Here is a 19,028-nt window from a genome sequence, read left to right as displayed (position 1 = left end):
GCGACATTCCAATTGCGATGGGGCTGCTGCTGGGACACACGCCGGCGTCGGTGGCAGCGATGGCGGCAGTGGTCGTAAATCAATTTTTCCGACCCTTCACACCCCTCTTAGGAATCCCTCCTCCTCCTCCTGGATGTGGGCAAGATGAATTGATTTTTCCCGTTTTCGCTCGAATCGACACCCGGGGTCCGGGGTGGGTCCACTGCGGAGTCTTACGAGTGGCACACATACGCATGCACACAGTTGCGTATTCGCGCGTCTAAAGCATTAATCATTCCGCAAAGACAGAAAGCAACCGAAGCACTAGGCACTGGCGTGGCTTGGCGTGTGGGGCTGCTGCTGCTGCTGCTGCCGTGAGAGCATACTGTGGACGCCTTATGCTCTCCATCAACCCGCCAAAGCCAAACCATGTTGCTACGACTCGAAAAGCAACATGGTCAACAACGGCAGCGGCGCAGGAATTGGAGGAAATCCTTTTTTGGGGCGCATGCTTGTGCTCGATTCATTTCTCACCGCATTTCGTACGCAGCAGGATTGAGCAACGAACTTACACCTGGCGAACCTGGCACTAACCTCTTGCTTTCCGTTTCTTTCTCTCACTTTTTCTCTCTTGCAGGTAAGGATCACGAGGCCACCAAGTAGACGAATTGCAAATCCAACCACCAAATCACAACCCAAAATGGAAGTCCTTCGAAATGACGACACGAGACGACGGGTGAGAAACAAGGTCCCGACGACGAAAACGACGACGACGGTCACAACCGGAAATGTGACTTTTGCGTGCGAACCACCCATTTGGTGTGGTTTGACTTACCCGGTGGGGAGAGGTGGCCGATAAGATTCCGCAAACAACCTCAAAGTTTGGGGGGCCTGAAGAATGGTGCGGGATGCGGAACAACCACGAGAGAGGTCACCATGGAAGTAGGACCCTTTGGTGGCCGACCATGAGAGAGGGAGTCTGGAACTGAATTTTATTAGATTTTATTGCCAAACGGTGGTCGTAGTACGGGCTGCTTCGCTTTTGTCCCCGAAATAGCTCCACAAACATACGGTCCAACGGTCCAGCAGGCCCCTCTGATCGATGTTGATGATCGCAACCAGCAGGATCACCGAGTATTACCATTTGGCAGAATGGCACGTTGAGACCGGTGGTTGGAAAGTCTAGATGAAATCTCCGATTTGCCTATTTTGCTCATTGGAATTGAGTTATTTCGGTGTGTTTGGACATGGATTCATAGCAAATGGCTATGAGTTGTCGAGATAAGGGCGGTGATTCGTGTACTTGCTCTGGTCATTATGTGATTGTTACAAATGGGCGGTGCGCTCGCCAGAGATCCGGTTATTAGGTTTCCATTAACCAAGGATTAGGAAAGGCCAGTAGTGGTCCCAGTGGCTAACATTTTAATGGCAAACAAATGAATTTATCCTGCGTTAAAGGACATTCATAGGAATCTTTCGTTTGTTTACATTTTACCTTTGATGACGATGATGCAGCAAATACATTTGATTCCAGAATGTCAAGCGCCTTTTCCTTGTTGAATAAATCTTCCACCCCTCCAGCCACCAAAAAGGACAATCTGTCGGGCGATCCTGGGACCCATACTTTTCCCATCACGATCCGGCCCATTTACTGTCAATTACGACGGTCGTGCACACTCACATAAAAACACACAAGCACCAACGCTGGTTCTGGAAAAGTTTTCTCGCCCTAAAATCTCCAGAAAGCCCCGAAAAGTGACGTAAATCCATCCAATACGCACACACTACCGCAAAGACAGGGTAGGCCCTTCAACACAACAACCCAACCGCCTTTGGGACCGGAATCGGAACAATCAAAACGCCGGGAATGTGATTATCACTTAGGCGTAGGCCTCGATGGAGCAGTGGTGGGTGGCAGGGGGAAACATAAACAAACATATCTCACGCCAACCGCAGCATCCCTTCTTTTCACAACCAGCCTGGGTGGGTTGCGGTCTGGCTCTTTGTTTGTCGCGGCGGCCACGACTCCGAGACGAACCGCAAAAAAACGGGAAAAAGGAAAACGAAGCACAAGCCGTAACGAGTCCTTCGGGCGTTCGGGTGTGCTGGCTGGCCTCTGAGGGAAACAGCAGCAGCATCAACAACAACACCAGCAACGGATCCCCTCTCGAATGTCCTTTCTGGCGTCTCGTCATTGACTCGCTGGTGCCGGAATGACGTGGCGTAAGATGTCGTGTATACGGGTACGCTCGCGCCCTGGTGTCGCGCCACAAGCGCGTTACCGTTGCGGTAGGCCAGGGACACTGCTGCGGTCCGATGAGCCTTTTGGTCTGGAAGGAACAGGGCGAGTTGGCATCCCTTTCACACACCATCGCCATCGTCGTTGTCGACGACGTCTCGCTCGCCGCCTGGTGAATGCACCGGGATTCGTATGGCGCATGGTCGCCGCAATTCGATTACCGCCACCACCTTCCGCAACCCTCGGACCACCCTGTCCCGTACCAGGGACACCACCGATTGGGCGGCATCGGAAGTGCATCGGACGACTTCGTGCTTCCTTTTGCCTTTGCGTTCGTCTTCGTCTTTGCCTTCGGTTTATGGTCCGCCGAAAAAAGAGGGAAAACTCCGCCAGACACATCCTCATGTCATGTGCCTGTGTCTGTGTTTGTTGGTGTGTTTGGAGTGGCGCCTTGCGTGGGGCTACCCGATGGAGGTGCCTGGTAGTTTGCGCTTTCGTTCGCGCTTTTTCGTGTTCGTGCACTCGGAGTTCGTTGAAATCGCGTCTCGCACGCTTTCTCTCTTCCCCCCCCCCTCTCTCTCTCTCTCTCTCTCTCGCTCTCTCTCTCTCTCTCTCTCTCTCTCTCTCTCTGTTTGTCTCACGAAAAATGCTTCTAAAACTCGGTTGTCTACGTGTCTGTGCTCGTGATCGCCAGACAGTGAAAGTGGTTCCCCGTCATCATCGTACACCACCACCATCGTGACGCATCATCATCATCATCGTCACCGTCCTTCTCGTAGGAGTCTCCGAGCCAGACGACAGACGGCGAGCCGAGTCCGAGGACCCGAACTCTGACGCGCATCGGCTACGTGAAGGTTGTTCCAAGGACACTCGGGGTCTTCCGACGACACTCCGGCTGCTGCTCGGGATATGGATGCTCGTATGCACGCCAGCAGAGCATCCATATGCGGCCACCATTTTCCGCCCCTTTACGACCTTGTACCGGTCCTTGCCAGCCAGCCACTGACTGCGCAAGGAGGAGATAGCGTGTACCGTGGGCCACCTCATGAAAAGGGCGTTTCACTTTCGCCGCTGCTGAGCCGGGTGCTAGCTCGTTGTCACGGTCGTCGTCGTCGTCGTCGCTTCGTCGGCAATCGATGGCTGGCTGGTTGGCTCGCTGGATGGCTGGTGGATTGACGTGCTGGGGGATTAAGGGGGTAGTGCAAACGTTCAGCAATGCACTGTGCATTTCCCAAGTTGTGTGTGGTTCCGGCTAAAAGGCTCTCACTTTCAAGCCACGAGTTAGCCACGATGATAAAGATACGACTTTCCGTTTCGATGCCGATTTTGATGTTCGCATGGAGCTGGGAGTTTTAATTTAGTCCATTTTGATTGCTGCAATAATTAAAATTATTCCAACGCTTGTAAGCTACTACTTTTCGCTATAATTTAGGTAGCTTTCGGATCCCGTATTGACAATGTTTCGCCTTTTGAAATGGTTCATTCTCCTAGAAGCTTTTTACAATGCTTCCATAAAAATGGAGGTGTTATGCAGTAAAAAAGGTGCTCATGTTACCAAACGAGTACCATTACAAAGAAACAATGCCTGGTAACTATAGCTACAACATATAGGTATCAATTGTTTTCATTGGCGTTATTTGTCAATAATTTTTCATAGTTTTAAAATCTCCACTGCCAAAGTGCACCACACTTTTCATGTCTCGCCATATACACAGCATGACTGTTCAGATCGTTCTTGCTTTTGAAGGCTGAAATCACCGCTTTTTAACCACGCTAACCACATCCGGTGCATTCTCTTAACAAGAGTATCTCCAGCTTAAACTTTCATTAGAATATTTTTACTTTTAGTCATTCCTTTTTTTTAACATATATAAGGACGGACGAGCCGTATGTTTAAAGTCATTCCTTTCTTCATCTTGAAACATGGAAGAGCTACTCGCAGCAAACACATTTTCCGTGGGCTAAAAACTTGACATTTTGCGTTGAATATAAAATGATGTTCTTGACACTTTATTCAAACAACCTAGACTGCGTTGTAGATGCGTAAAAACAGTAGCTATCAAGCCTATAATTAATATAAAAAAATAACACTTATTGTGCCATCTACAGTAAACAGGACAGAACTAATTGAGACTCTTAATATATGAGTTTCTGTTTATGTTTCCCTTCAACAAATCATATGTTTCGTAGGGTCATATCCTGGCCAGGTAAAGCGCCTTATCCGGATCCGGAACACTGTGCTCCTCCTTCTAGTCAATCACTGCCTTCATCACTCGCGAATAATGATTGACCAATGACTGCTTGGCCTGGTACCTGATTCGAAAACCGGAAACCCGGCATGGCGCGTTGCGATCCCCATAATTACTTCATCCCAGCGTACCTCGAGCGCGAACAGAATCGGTATCGACCACCCATGTCCCGTGTCCCGGCTTTGTGGGTCATCGTCATCACCATCATCGAGACCTTTCACCAACTGTTATCGCCTGCTGACGATGACGAGAGGTAGCAATTTAGCGCCGTTGGCTTGTAAATGAATATTTAATCAACACTCCCTCGCACGCTCGCCCCCCTCCCTCGGTATTACTCCGCAAAACATTCCCGCCACAACATGTGTACTACGAGTCCACCTCTCCGCCCCTTCACCTCTCTGACGCCCTTCTGTCGACATCATGCCCCCCCTGAACCGACACCGGAGCCCTCGGATCCACGGGGCCGCCTCGGTTCGTGGTCGCCGGATCGCGGACAGTGGGCCGTAAAGTTTATGATCATCCAGGGAGTGGGTCTGGCGTGGCAGCGAGGTTAAGGCGTAAATGGTGGTACACCCCCGGGGGTCACCTTCCTACCATCGTTGGCCGGCAGTCGGCGGTCGGCGGGAGAAAAAAAACCAGGAAGGAAGAGGCCACCAGGCCGCAGGTCGCGCCATAAATAATTCGCCAAATCACGCGCCCACCTTCCACGGTTCACCTGTGCGGCCTGCGAAAAAAAAAATTAAGGCAAAGGTTGGCCACACCACCGGAGCACCAGACGCTTCTATTGCCCCCTCGCGCTGGTTTCGCGTGTAACGATTGTTTGGGAAAATTTATGGAAGCATTCCGACCGGGACGAAACCGCGGAACTGTGGCCCTTTGGTCCGATCGATCCGATTTCCGTGGCCATTCTGGCTCGGTCTGGCTCGGTCTTGCTACCGGGCACGTCATCCAATGAAGGCCATCGCCGGCGCACACCGATCCAATGGTTTTGGCCAACGGATGGATGAACGGTACGGTCCGAATCGGTCTGGTGGACCATCGTCCCGATCGTGCGTGCGTTCGTGCGTGCGTGCTTCCTGCGTGACAATCTGCTGCTCTCATTCCCCCCCCCCCCCCCCCCACACAAGCAAGGAACGATATAACCATGACTTATGAATATTCATTTATTTATTAGTCCACAACAGTCGCGAGTCAACGACGACGACGACGACGAAGGATCCTCCGGACGATCCTCGGGTGCTTTATCGGGGGGTTGACTGGAGAGGCGGGGATACAGGAAATATGATTTCCGCTTTGCTGCCCTACCGGCCATGGCTGATACACACCCAAAAGGCTCTGCGTCAAAATAACTGCCAACAAGGAACTGGCTGGCTGGCTGGCTGGCTGCCAATTGACGACCGCAACGGAATGGCTGGTTACCGGTGGGTTATGAAGCGGCACCGACGGGCCAGACCTGGGTACCCGCAAATCACTTTTTGGGCCGTGCGTTAATTCGATACGTTTCGGGGTCTTTTTTTCTCTCGATGGCTTATTACAATTATTATGGCCGGCATGCGAGCGAGCAACGGGGGTGTTTGCAACGGTTCTCTACCTCACACCGGTCGGGGGTTTGTCCAATGATCTGGATCATTAAAACATGTTCCAACACATTAATGTAAAGGGCTGCGGCCCGCTTGTCGATTCGCGGTGGTCCTGGTCCCTTTTCGATAAGACCGTATGCGGCATTCATTTGTAGTGCTTCGGTGAGATGATTTAATTCCAATTACAGGTGGTGTAGGAGGGAGAGGGAGAGGAAATGTCTGTGTCGGGGGAGTAGTTGCGACAGCCAAAGCCTGTACCTGGCGTGTAGTACAATTCGATTTTGGTGATTATTTCGAAATGTGTTTATTTTATTTGGAATGATTGTTTGTCGGGCTTCTGGTTTTGTTCAGTATTGCCGTTTGGGAAAATTACAAACGGAATGTGTTCCGTTACCTCTATAGATGTCGAATATTTATTTTGTTTTAAGAAGGAGCTAGCCAATTTATACCGATACAACGACCTTGCTCTATTCCTGCAAGAATAACATGTTTCCTAAGGATCAGTGTATAAAAGGACATTCATTAAGGATCTAATTTATATTTAACATCGGCTTCGAGAAGCAGTTCTTTGCGTGGTTGCCTTTGCCTTCAAATTATGTCTATTTAATTGAGTATCTGTTGTCAACGAGTTAAAAATGATCCATCAGTCCTCTGTTGACTAATAACGTTTGGCCAAATCCCTAATAATATAATAGTTATTGAAATGCATTGGGCTCGAATAGTATTCAATTTCTCCGTGCATTTTTCAATGTATTTTTTTTTCAATTTTCGATCCGGAACTGCCTACCAGTCGGGCTTTTTTATTCTTTTTTCAATTGACGCTTGAACTACAAAATTCCGTCATTATTATTACCATAGATTTAGTTATTCATTATGCTTAGCGCTCATTAAACTGGCTCAATTAATTAAATGTGATCGAGTAACATGAGCCCACAGATGAACATTAATATAAATGTTCTGTATTTTTTTGTTTGCTTTGTTTAACCTAAAAGAATTCATTGCTTTAACTGTGAACTACGCATTAGGTTGCCATTCAATTATTTATTAGGGAAAGAAGGAGGTAAATTTAGTCTTCTATTCCATTAGCCATTTATTGCGAAGCTTTGTGAAATATGCTGGGTTTGGAGAGCTGAAAGCTCTGCTCACATTGGGCGGATACGTGTGGAAAATCTTCATTTCAATATTTACTTCTTCTACCAACAAAACAGTCCCTTATTGATTGATAATCTGTTAAACATCCGACAACTGTTTGGAACACTATTCCACCAAGCGACCGACGTTTCCGCAAATCCTGACAATAGTCTACAGCTGTTGAGCATTGGCGTTACCGTCTGGCAATACGGTTAGTCGGTCCACCCGTTACCACCAGCTCTAGCGAATCGTATAGGCGTCTCCTCCTTCGGTCGCCACCGTCAGGGGCCTCAGAAATTCGCCGAACCTTCCGCCGTTGGCCGGATTGGTAATTGATCCATCGAAGCCAGCTAGAAGAAGAAGGAGAATGAGGGGGGGGGGGGAGGGGGATAGGGAGAAAGTGGTAGCTAATCCTGCTTACGCGAAACTCGAGCTTCACTCGCAATCCGATACATATTCGCCCTCCAAAAAACCTCCGTGGAACCTCCGATCGAAACCCGGGCTGCGTATCGACTTCTAGGGTAGGCCAGTTGGCAAGACCAGGGAGCACTCGTTCTTCCTCAAGTTCTGCTGTCAACTTAACCAGCAAATCACGACACGGCACACACTAGTAGCCGTCTGATGGAAAGCCGTACAACGGGAACTACTAGCGTCGTGAGCGTCGTAGGAACGCATTAACATCGAACAATCACTTCAACGACGCGGTGCTGGTATCGAGGGAAGCATTAAATCCTTTTTTTTTTCTTGTGTTGCTGCTCTCCCAAATACCTCTTCCTGAATGCTTGTGTGTCTGGGTGTTGGTGGGTGGGTAATTGGCAGGGGGTGCGAAAGTGTGCAAAACTCGTCTAGCTGGCTGCCACTCCCTGCTGAGGGATGTGTCTGAGCCCCATAATGAGGAAGCAACATTCGACTGAGGCTTCAGGCTTGATCATGGTGCTCTAACCCGGCAAACTAAACTCCAAACCTACCAAGCCATGAAACACCCCCTCCGCCTTTTCCTGCTTCCCCCCCAATTCAATCCCCAATCGTTGGTTTCCGTCTGACGGTAAGACCTTCAGCGCCACGTGCTCTCACAGGTTACAAGGCCAAACAACAACAAGATGATGATCAGCATGAGGAGGAGAAGCAGAAGCGGATGATATTGGAGGTACTGGCGGTGTGGTATCTGTTGTTGAACTTTGGCCCCAACCAAACCCAACCAGAAGGAAGCCAGCCATCGAGCCAACCGAACCGAACCGAACCGACAGTCCTGGTTCGCTTCCGGCGTCGAATCCCAAGGCCCTCTATGGACGCTCGAATTCAACTTCCAAACCTGCAACAACGCCCCAAGGATGTGGCCTATGCTAATGCTGTACTAGGCTGGGGTGGGTGGGGTGGGCGACACAGGAAGTCTGCCGAAACGGCCGAACGTATTCCACCCTCAAAAAACCCCCAATTTCACCTTTTCTTTCGCTTCCCTTCTCCTCCTTTCGAGCTTACCTCGAAAGGATGCAAATCATTGCGAAAGAAGAGGACGCGTGTCGGCCCCCGAGGCGTTCACCGAGGCCTTGCTTTCGACATTTTCCCCTCTTCCCCTCTCCCACTCGTCCCTGTCCCCGCAGCACGGTGCTCCACGTGCGTGCGGTTTGGGTTTGAGAGCGATGCGACGGATGCTGTTGCTGCTGGCAGCATTTCCTGGAATTTCTTCGTTCCAAAAAACCTGCCGTAGGTTAAGTTCACATTTTTCAAGGTCTTGGCGAAGGGTCTTTTTGGGGGGGAAGGGATGCTTGGGGTTGGCTTTGGTCGAGCATCGAGTTTACCCGGCGATAGCCCATGTTTATGAGGCTCTGGAGGGCTCATGCTCGTGACATGCCAGCCAAAGCTAAGACATAGCAGTCCGAGCATGGTCTCCTTGTTCGGCCGCGCCTTGTTGCTTTGCGCGCCCATCGATCTCAGGCACGGCACGCGAACGCCAACAGAACACAGACCGAGAACGCCTGTTCGTTCGTCTGGGGGCTCCGAAAGATGCGGTTATGTCCGCACCATGCAGCGTCCTCAACCACCACCAGCACCGCCATCAGCGTGTGCGCTCCAGCTGTGTGCGCCTATTTACATTATCTTTCTTGCTGGAAGTATATTCCGGCCGGCCTTCGAACTTTGTTTGGTTTCAGAAACATCGAATAAATACGGCTCAAAGCTCTGGGAGTTTGGTGCTGGCAGCCCTTGCTGGCTGGCTGGCTGGCTGGCTGGCTGGCTAGGCACAGGCCCGAAAACCGACCGATCAACGGCAGGCGGAAAACAGTTTTCAGTCAATTGCCAAAGCAAAATAACTGCCATGCCGAGTGTTATCGAATGCTGTGCAGAAGCCCGCCACCGCCAGCAGCAGGAGGTCGTCTGGGGTGGTCTCGCGAACCGGAGAACGCCAGCCAGCCGGCGTCTTCTTGGTGCGTTCGATACGTATTTTGATAATGCCAGCGAGCAACAGCAACAGCAGCAGCAGCTGATGGACCACCACGTCCAATGCGACGCGTAGGCACGCAAAAGGAAACCTAGACAGACAGACGTCGGTTCGATGAAGAAGAAGTTATACAAGAAAAAAAGAACACAGACAGACAGAGACACGAGGGGGAGAGAGGGAGAGAGAGAGAGAGAGAGAGAGAGAGAGAGAGAGAGAGAGCGTGTATAACCGGGCCTAGAGCCAGCAAGACTTCAAAACCGTGGCACCATGGTTGCAACTCATACTCAGCAGACCAGTTGCCAGGCCGCATGGACGAAAATAAGTATCTTCTCCGCCAACATGTCTCAGTCATCGGTCGGGTTTGCATCGGAAGGTTCGCAACGTTCTTCCAGCAACCCATCAATCACTGACGGTGCCGGTTATGGCGGTCATTTGTGGCTTTAGAACAAACAGTACTTCCTGCTACTTTCAACTGAAATTCCTTTTCTGTCTAACTGGAAGCCGCATCTATGTGCTCGGCCTTTAAGTGAACTGTCAAAGTGAACTATTTTGCAGAAAAAAACAACGAGTTGCAGCTCTGGTGTCCTTTTTGTTCAATTCTCCATTTCATTGAAGCATCTTTCGGCAATTTCGCTATGGAGAAGCCCCCTTAGCAACATCTTACCAGCGACATGGAACTGGTACTCGCAAAATGGAATACCTTATGTTTGACTGGGCATTCCATGTGTGTTGTCAGCTGCCACAGACTGTTGCTGCCGCTAACTTTGTTCTAAACAAACAAACCTGACTTACTTGTTCGAAATATACAAAAAAAGAAAACCTTCAAATCACTTTCACACGAGTGGGGAGAATCAACATCAAAAGTCAGCGAGCCATTGCCGAGTCGATTGCGAGACGCACAGATAGACGCTGACATCATTTGACAGGCCACGAGTGGTAGGGATCCAAAAAAACGGGAGACAACACAAACAATCCCCCGGAGCTCGAGGGTGAATCAAAGAAAAAGTGTCCTTTTCCTTTCGTTTGACGTCCGGACTAACCGCTGAACACTCACTGCCGGACACTCGCTTCTCTCATGAGCCAAGAATTGTTGGATAATCGTCCTCGATCCATCCGTCCGTTCCGTTCATCCGAACGAGTGCGCGTGCGACATCTTCAATCGAACGATGTAATTCCAGCATCCGGTCTCGACCGGAAATGGTGTTGCGCACCGAATGATACCGCTGCGGGTGACGTTGAAGAGACGGGAGGGGGGGGGGAGTGACATTTCCGGTTCGCGTTTTGTCTTTCTCCAAATGAAAATCCTTTCCGTTTGAAGACCTCCGTTCACCGGCGTCGCTTGTGTCCTGTTACCACGTTCGATGCCTGTGTCCGGTGGGGGCCAGTGAGAAGGGCAAAGGCGATCCTTGACAATACGCTGTACGCAATACGGTTAATGTTGTGTCTTCATTTGGAGGGCATGGACATTAGCATCTCGCGGCTAATGCCAAACATCCTGCGTTACTGGTGCTACCGAAGATTTCGGATCAAACACATTACCTGAGGTTAGGACGCAAAAGGACGTTGGTATGATTTTGATATTCGAGATGAAAGCCCCCTAAATCGCGGTGACGAGATCCTGTTTCTCTCGTGTATATCGACAGTCGTGAGGTCCACGTGCGTTCGAAGCATCTTGATGGCATTTTCTGTCGAACGAACCAATAACGCCCTAAAGGTTATCAAAATGAAACGCAATGCGGGTACGTATCGCGGGAGGGGGTCCAGACGGCTTCAGTCGGCCGGACTAGCCCTAGCAGCAGTGGAGACTCCTTAATGCTCTCAACCGCTGGATCAGGTTATAGATGTTGTCTGTCGGTTCTACCAACGCAACCGCGCACTCAGGGCAAGCCTTGTTCAACCGAACCGGAGCGCTGCGTTTGACCTGAGGTGACCGACATCATCGCCTTTATCGGAGAGATAATACCCTCTCCGGAAGGGGACAGGGTGTAGCCGAAGTACTGGAACAAAAGAGGAGCATCCGGCGAGTCTGCTTCAACTATAACAAGCAAGAAACAAGTTTGCAACAGCGAGCGCAACTCTCGCGGCGCGAGATTATGGCCACAGGTCCACTGGTCCTGCTCCTTCCATCTCTTACAACCGTTCACTTCACTTCCCGCCCCGAAAAAGGAGAAGGTGATGGACTTGCAACAAGTGCTACCGAAGTACTGAATCTTGGGCCGAATCTTTGTGCGCAACATTCGTCGCCCCCGCCCAACGAACACGAAGCCACCATTCTGGCTGGTCTGTCTGCAAAGTTTGGTTCGCGTTCGCGTCCGCGTCCGTTTGCTCCCTCTCGGCATGCCTTGTCAAGTGGTCAATGTGCCGTGGTGCCGTGAAAGCATCCGCCCAGAAAAAAAGAATGTCCTGAGGGCTGCTCCTGTTTTGTGGGAGGAAATTTTTCAACAAATGAACGCTAGCCAGCGCCTTGAAGAAGATACATTCGCAGGCCCCGGTGTGCCAGGACATGCAAAACTCCTCGCCATCCATCAGACACCATGTTCTGCAGCACAACACTCGACGGTTGCTTGGTCTGTAGCGAATTGTGATGATTGATTTGGTTTGGTTCATCTTCGGAAATTCCCCGAACGCACACTTGAACGGCACAAGGAGACAGGCCGTCGCGACTACGCGATTGATTTACCAGAACTTCTAAAGCGCAGCACAGGGAGAGAGCGCGAGAGGGAGGAGAGGATGCCTCTGCGCAAAAGTTTTGGCATTCTGTCAAAGTCCGGCCCGCGTTACGCTCGCTGCTTTCGTCCTCCATTTTCCGGGTAATTTGAGTAAATTTTGAAACTTTGGTTTAAACCGTCCAGGCTCCTTAGTCAGTCAGGCTTCTACCAGAATACACAGACAGATACACACTTCCAGGAACCACCTTGAGACGAGGTGTATATGGGGAAAGTTTTCAATTTTCATGAAAAGTTTATTTTCAGGCATCGAGCGCGTGAGTTATTGGGGTACGATAACGGCAGATGTTAGTGGTAGTTTGATTGACACATTCTGTACCGCCGTGATATGAGAATTATGATTTGTTGGTGAGAGGTGAAGCTTACTAATGATCGCTAATCGTTATCCTTTTTTTTCCTGTTTCTCTAGGTAAGCACCAAAGAAGTAAGACGGTACTGATGGTAGCCATGGGCCCATATCACTAAAACTCCTCACTCCGAGAAGTATTGGGATATTGAGGTACGTCGTATGCTCTTCCTCGCATATTTCCATGATTCGATTTCCTTCGATACGACCCTGGTTGGTCTGCATCGGACAGGGGACAGCGCTGAAGGCTGTCACTCCACCACCGAATTTCTTCGACGATTCGTTTCGAGCCCTCTCATAATATCATCGCAAAAGTTTAGCATGGAGCCAGTGCACAAATTAAATGAACAACTTTTGCTGCTCACATTGGACCGGACCTCACCATTCACGAAGTGTGCGAAAATCGTCGAGCTTTTCCGGCGAAGAATCGCACCGGATGGAGAGGTTTGCGGGAAATGTCCAGTTCCGAAAAAAATCTTAGGACACCACACTAGACACTCTGGGACTGTGGAACGGTATGGAATCGGAAACACGTCCTGTGCACGGGTCGTCCCCTGGACCGGCGAGAGCATAATACCGCCAGAGTGCAACGTCAGAATGATAATTTCTGAAGGACACAGACACAGACACCGATCGTCCCAAAAAAGTAGGACACCCACCGATGAAAGACGTGGCAAAAGGAGAGGAAAAAGGAAGGGGAGTGAACCTGTCTGGCTGTTCTGGGGAAAGGAGAGGAGGAGGAAGAGAGAGAGAGAGAGGAACAACCTGCAACAACGTCGGGCGTCAACGATCCAGCCGAAAGCGATACTTCATCTTTAATGCACCATCCGGTTCCCGACCAGTCAGGGTTTGGGGAGAGGGACCCAAAGGGACCCTCGCACCGCTGGCAAACCATACCACCCCCCCCCCCACTCCTTTTGAGGGAGCGAAAGTGTGAGTGAACGCTTTCGCGTGACGAATTGATAAAGAGAAGAAGGCGGCAGACGGCGGTAGCCATGATGCGCGACCAACAGTCGTCGTCTTGTGTTACAAGTGTCTGCGTTGAAAAAAGGAGGGCAAAAGAGAGAGAGAGAGAGAGAAAGAGAAGGTGCGAAGGACGATTGACGACGATTTGTACAATTGAGCACCCCCGCCCTGCCCCAGAAGGATGGAGATTGTCTTATCACCAAGAGACACATCAAACAACCACGGACTGGCCACGCAAGACGCAAGCAAGCAAGGAACGGAAAAACGGATCTCCCCAGACGGAAACCCCATTCCACGGGGAGTCGGGGAATGAGGGATGATGGGACGGTGGGCGGGGGCCGTCCTCTGGACCTTAGACCCTTAGCACGCCCCGCCAGAACAGAAACGGCACGTGGATAATTGAAATTTCGAATATTCTGTCCGCATTACGTTCGCCACATTCTTTCGCTTCTTCGCTTCGTTTCGGTGGCGTGGTCGAGGAAACAGAAGAGATGTGGGTTGCAGGAGAGAGGTCTCTCTTCCTTTCTGCCTTCCTCTCTCTCTCTCTCGCTCTCTGGTGATGTTTGTTTGATTTTCCATCGAGCATCGAGGAAGAAACGAAGGAAGAAGCAAAAGAAACAAGAGGAATCGCGTATTCGCGCCATGGCCAGGTGTCGGTGCGACGTCTCAAGTAGAATTATAATTAAGGGAAAATTCATTAGCAGCATAATGAGCGCACCATGCACACCATGACCCTGGTGCCTGGTGGTGGACTCCGTGCACTCCTGGAACCTTGAGCCCGCGAACTGCATACCGTTGATGCTTATTCGTCGCGGCGAAATATGATGTTTCCTGTCGATAAAGGACACCAAAAATCACTATACAAATTTTGATTGGGAGTAACGCTGAGCGAGACCGCAAATGACCATCTATGACGTGAGCGCGAACGAGAAGGGGAGAGTAACGCCGAGCGAGATGCAATACATGTGCATTCAACGAGCGCGAGCGAGACAAAATTCCGCGCGCGATATTTCCCCACCGCTCGAAGCGAGAGTACGCGAGTGCAGAGCGTGCTGTGGAGGAGAAACCGGAGAGCGAATCGCGCAGGCAACTTGGTTTTGCAGAAACGTGCGCGTGAAATCGAAAAGCAAAAAATGCATCCAATGAATGATTTTGACCAACGAAAATGAATGGAAAACCCCATTTTACTGATATGTCCGATTTGATTTTCGTGAAAATCGGCTAGGGCACTAACTGGCAAGGCATAATGGGACAAGCAAACGGGCACTGCACTTGCCGTATGCGACCAGGGCGGTCAGAGAGTGCGCGAGCATAAGGCGCACGGGAGAGCAGAGCGCGCCTTGGTGGAGAGCGAATGGCTCAAGCAGCTTGGTTTTTCAAAAACGTGCGCGTGAAATGGAAAAGCAAAAAAATGCATCCAATGACAATTTTATCGAAATATTGCCGATCGATATCGATATTTTGCCACTGGCCTGCAAGGCCTAATGGAACAAGCAAGCAATCAAGAGACTCCGTGTATGCGCCAGAATGGAATCGCGGTAGGAATGGTTTACTGTCCTTTCCTCAAATGGAACAGCACTGTTTAAGTAATCTTATGGCTTATGCTCGATTGCCAATTGATCAGATTTATCAGCATTCGCAGCATCAGCATCAGATCTATTTCGATGGACGCGACTCGAGAGATTTGGGGAAACAATGCAAATGAAATGGCTCGAATCTCTCAACTGACGCAAATTTTGAAATACACTCGATTTATCTCGATATGAGGAAACGAACCGGAAGAACTAAGGCCACTACATTATCGCAGCATAAGATCGGTACGTTAAGCCGCTGGCCGTGCCACAGGCAAACGCACACTGGACTCGCTGCATACGGCAAAATACAATCGCGGTAGGAGGAATGGTTTACTGTCCGTCTGCGATTGCTTCTATGCTATCAGAACGGTCCTGCCCGCCTCGATGGGCCAGATATTACACCTGGGCCTGAGAGAAGCTCCTGTTGGTAAAGAGTCATCTTTGCATTCCTTGCATTAGAACCCGAAGACAATCGAAGATTGTTCTGGCTCTGATGTTGTCTCACGTGCTTTTGCCATCGATAATGCATGCCACTGCAAAATATTATCGGCAGGTTTCGGCTGTTCGGTGGATATGCTGTAGGGGTGTTTGATTATCTCCAGATCGTACCGAAGACAACGGCTAATCAAATGGTGAAACAAACCATTACAGCATAAGTTAGGATCAAGGGTAAAATTATGCTATTCGAAAATCAAAAGGATGGGCCAGACAGCCATCTACGGCAGCATTGTGCAGTGGCTACCGATTAGGAAAGCGATTAGGAAATGGTTCACCTGTCCGGTATCGAGGTGCACTGAAAAAAATTGAGGCGATATACATAGACACGGATGCGGCAAAGCTGAACGGGAGCTGGGCAATGGGACGCGCCTGCTTTACTGTTCCATACGGTGACAACTTTCAGGACCTGGACCTGAACCGGGAGGCAATGACAATCAACCTGGTGCAAGGTCAATCGCTGCACCACGAGAGCCCTTCCTCCGGTGACATCGCGAGCAAACGCTCGGAATTGTAAAGAATCAAATTGAAAATGAGTCAACATGGAAACGGTTAACATGGAATGGAGGGACATGTTTGATTGTTTGGTGAGAAATGAAAAAGGAATAATTTCAAACAATATTTTTTTCAAACGAGGCTCTGTAACCGGGCGGTTTAGCTATGAGAGCACATGACTGGGAGTTGGCTTATCAACCGCTGCATTCGCCAGCAGCAATGTTCATGCCGTGAAGATAAAAAAAATGTGTAGCTTTCGAGCCTCTTTGATAAAGTAGAGATGGGTAACATAGAATGACATGGAAGAGCATTTTTGTATGCTAGGGAAAGAGAAAAATAATGAAATTCAAAATAATCCTGCTTTCGTGCGTAGCTCTGTAACCGGGCCGCTTACCTAGTGAAAACAAAAAGAACAACGGCGAAGAGAAGATTTTCCGCCCCGGCTCGGTCGTCGTCACCAGGCGCCTCCATTTGGGCGGTCTGTGTCGCCTTCGTTCGCTCGGTCGCGCGCCACGGATCACCACGGATCGCATTTCTCAAGTGAGCGGAAATTAATTTTTTGGAAGAATGCCGTCCTCGACGTACCGCGGCACCGGTCGCCAGTCGCCAGTCTGGTCTGGTCTGGTGTGGCCCTCTCGAGCGACCTCACACACAGCCGGTCAACGAACTGGTTCGCTGTCCTGATGGCGGCAGTGGCGGCGGTTCTAGTGCGCCGAGTTCACGAGTTTGCATTCAAAGTTGCACACTCACACCAGCAGCGTGACACCAGCGTGACACCAGTTGGGTTGTCGTGCAGACACAACATAAAAGGAGGAAGCATTACAGCACCGCAACCGATTGCTTGGCGTGGCCCCCGTTGGGCTGTTGACACGAGCTCTGCGTCTCGAGCCACCACTTTTCGGCGTTTCGGATGATGGAGCAACCGAGAAGCAATAATCGTGAATCGAGGTAACATACGGTGTTGCGCGCCACCGTCACCTGGCAGCGCCGCTTGAGGCCATCATTACGCCAACGATGTCGTTGATCTCTATGCGCCGCGGTGCAGGCTTCTTCCTCTTTGGGTTTTCCTTGTGTGTGTGTTTTTTTTTTTGTTTCGTTGTTAAGGAGAAGGAAATTGGTTGCAAATGTTGAACAAAAGAGCCTTCCACGCATTGATCTCGAGAGATATCGATAGAACCGGTGGCTCAGCGTCGAACGCGCCGGAACATTATTAAGAATCCATATCGCGTTGAGGTATGTCGCCGATGTCTCTGAACTCGTCGTCTCTCTTTCGTTGGCCAGCAGAAGGGGCAACTGGACCGTAAATAGGCGACGAAGAGGAGTGTCCTCGTTCTTGTGTTCTCGTGGTGCCTCAGCAGTAGCGGCAGCGGCAGTAGGATTGCTGCATTTTTTAAGGACTTTGCGATAGAAACGCGTCCAAGGCAGAAGGTTCGTGTGCCAACGACATCCCCAAACAACAAACCCCAAACCAACCAACCGAGTGGCTGGCTGGCTGACTTGCGATGAATATTTACATGCTTTCCACTTTCCTTCCTACACCACAAGCGACCACCGCGCACGGAACCGGTTGGCATATTTTTGCTGGAACTGTAGTGTTCTGGTGGTAGCGACAATGGGGAAAAAGCTACCTCGTCCGCGATGGAAATGCATCACCCAAATCAATCGACGGTCCAAGTTCTTTGCTCGTTCTCGTGCGCTGCTTTTTCTACCAGTTTGGCCCAGCACCCAGAACTCGGGTGGAGTGCTCAGGCATTTTGGCCTCTTCAGGTCATTCTCTGCAAACGAGCATTAGTTGATTATGGAATGTGTCCCGGTATCGGTTTAGGTCCGGTGTTCTGGTTCGTTTGTTTTCTCGGAAACTTGCTGCTGTAAAAAAAAGACACTTGACTCGGCCAGAAACATACAGAAAACGATGCTGCTGGATGTCGGTCCTGCCATGGTGTTTACATGTGCACGACATGCGTATTTACTCATTATCTCGTCCGGATGGTGATATGCCTGATCGAGAATGTGGATACATAGCCTCAGGAGGGACGTGCAGGTCCGGCCGATCACCGAGTTATGTTTGTTTTTTTTTATTGTTTTGGGTTCTGGAAGGAGTGAAAAAGTTGGTCCCAAAATCAATCTTGAGGGGCAAATTAGCGTAAACAGGTCTTCTCGTTTGATGTCATTTAGGCACAACTTTATCACCGTTCAAAAATCACTCAACTGTCCCAGGACTTTGGTCAATCAATGAATGTACGTGCCGTTATCAATGAAAACCTTCTCGTTCTCAAGAATTCTGCATGGGCATTGATTCCATCCAAATGCAAACACAAATACTGACCAATAAAAATCATCACCCTCATTTTACTAAAGTCTATACTGTGGCTTGGGGGCTCAATGCCTACACAACTCGTAACCTCAGCAACAAATCAGTAAATTGGACTGGTACGGTGGTCCTCTTCTGTGGAACTACCGAGACCGAGTGCCAAGTTTCAGTCTAACCGACTGCCTGTGACAGGTGACACGCCTGAATATCAGCCAGAACGCGCAAATCCATAAGACGTGTGTGTTAAGACGTTCGCGAATTCATTTCACCGTCCTCCTAACCGCCACCACAACAGACACATGAAGGATCATGGCGCACAAATTAAAGCTGGACTACCATCTTCACCTCACGCCACACTGATCCGCGTTCAGTTTCTGGGCGAAAGATGTATGTGCGTTGTTATGATGAACGCTCCTAATTGAATCCGAATTCCATACTACCTCGTCCAACTCGTCCTCTAATCTCTTTCTCTTCCAGAAAGATACGACTGGGGCACCTTC

Source organism: Anopheles aquasalis, chromosome 3 (genome assembly GCF_943734665.1).
Source record: "Anopheles aquasalis chromosome 3, idAnoAquaMG_Q_19, whole genome shotgun sequence".
Lineage (NCBI taxonomy): Eukaryota > Metazoa > Arthropoda > Insecta > Diptera > Culicidae > Anopheles > Anopheles aquasalis.
Note: the sequence above shows the minus strand (reverse complement) of the source record.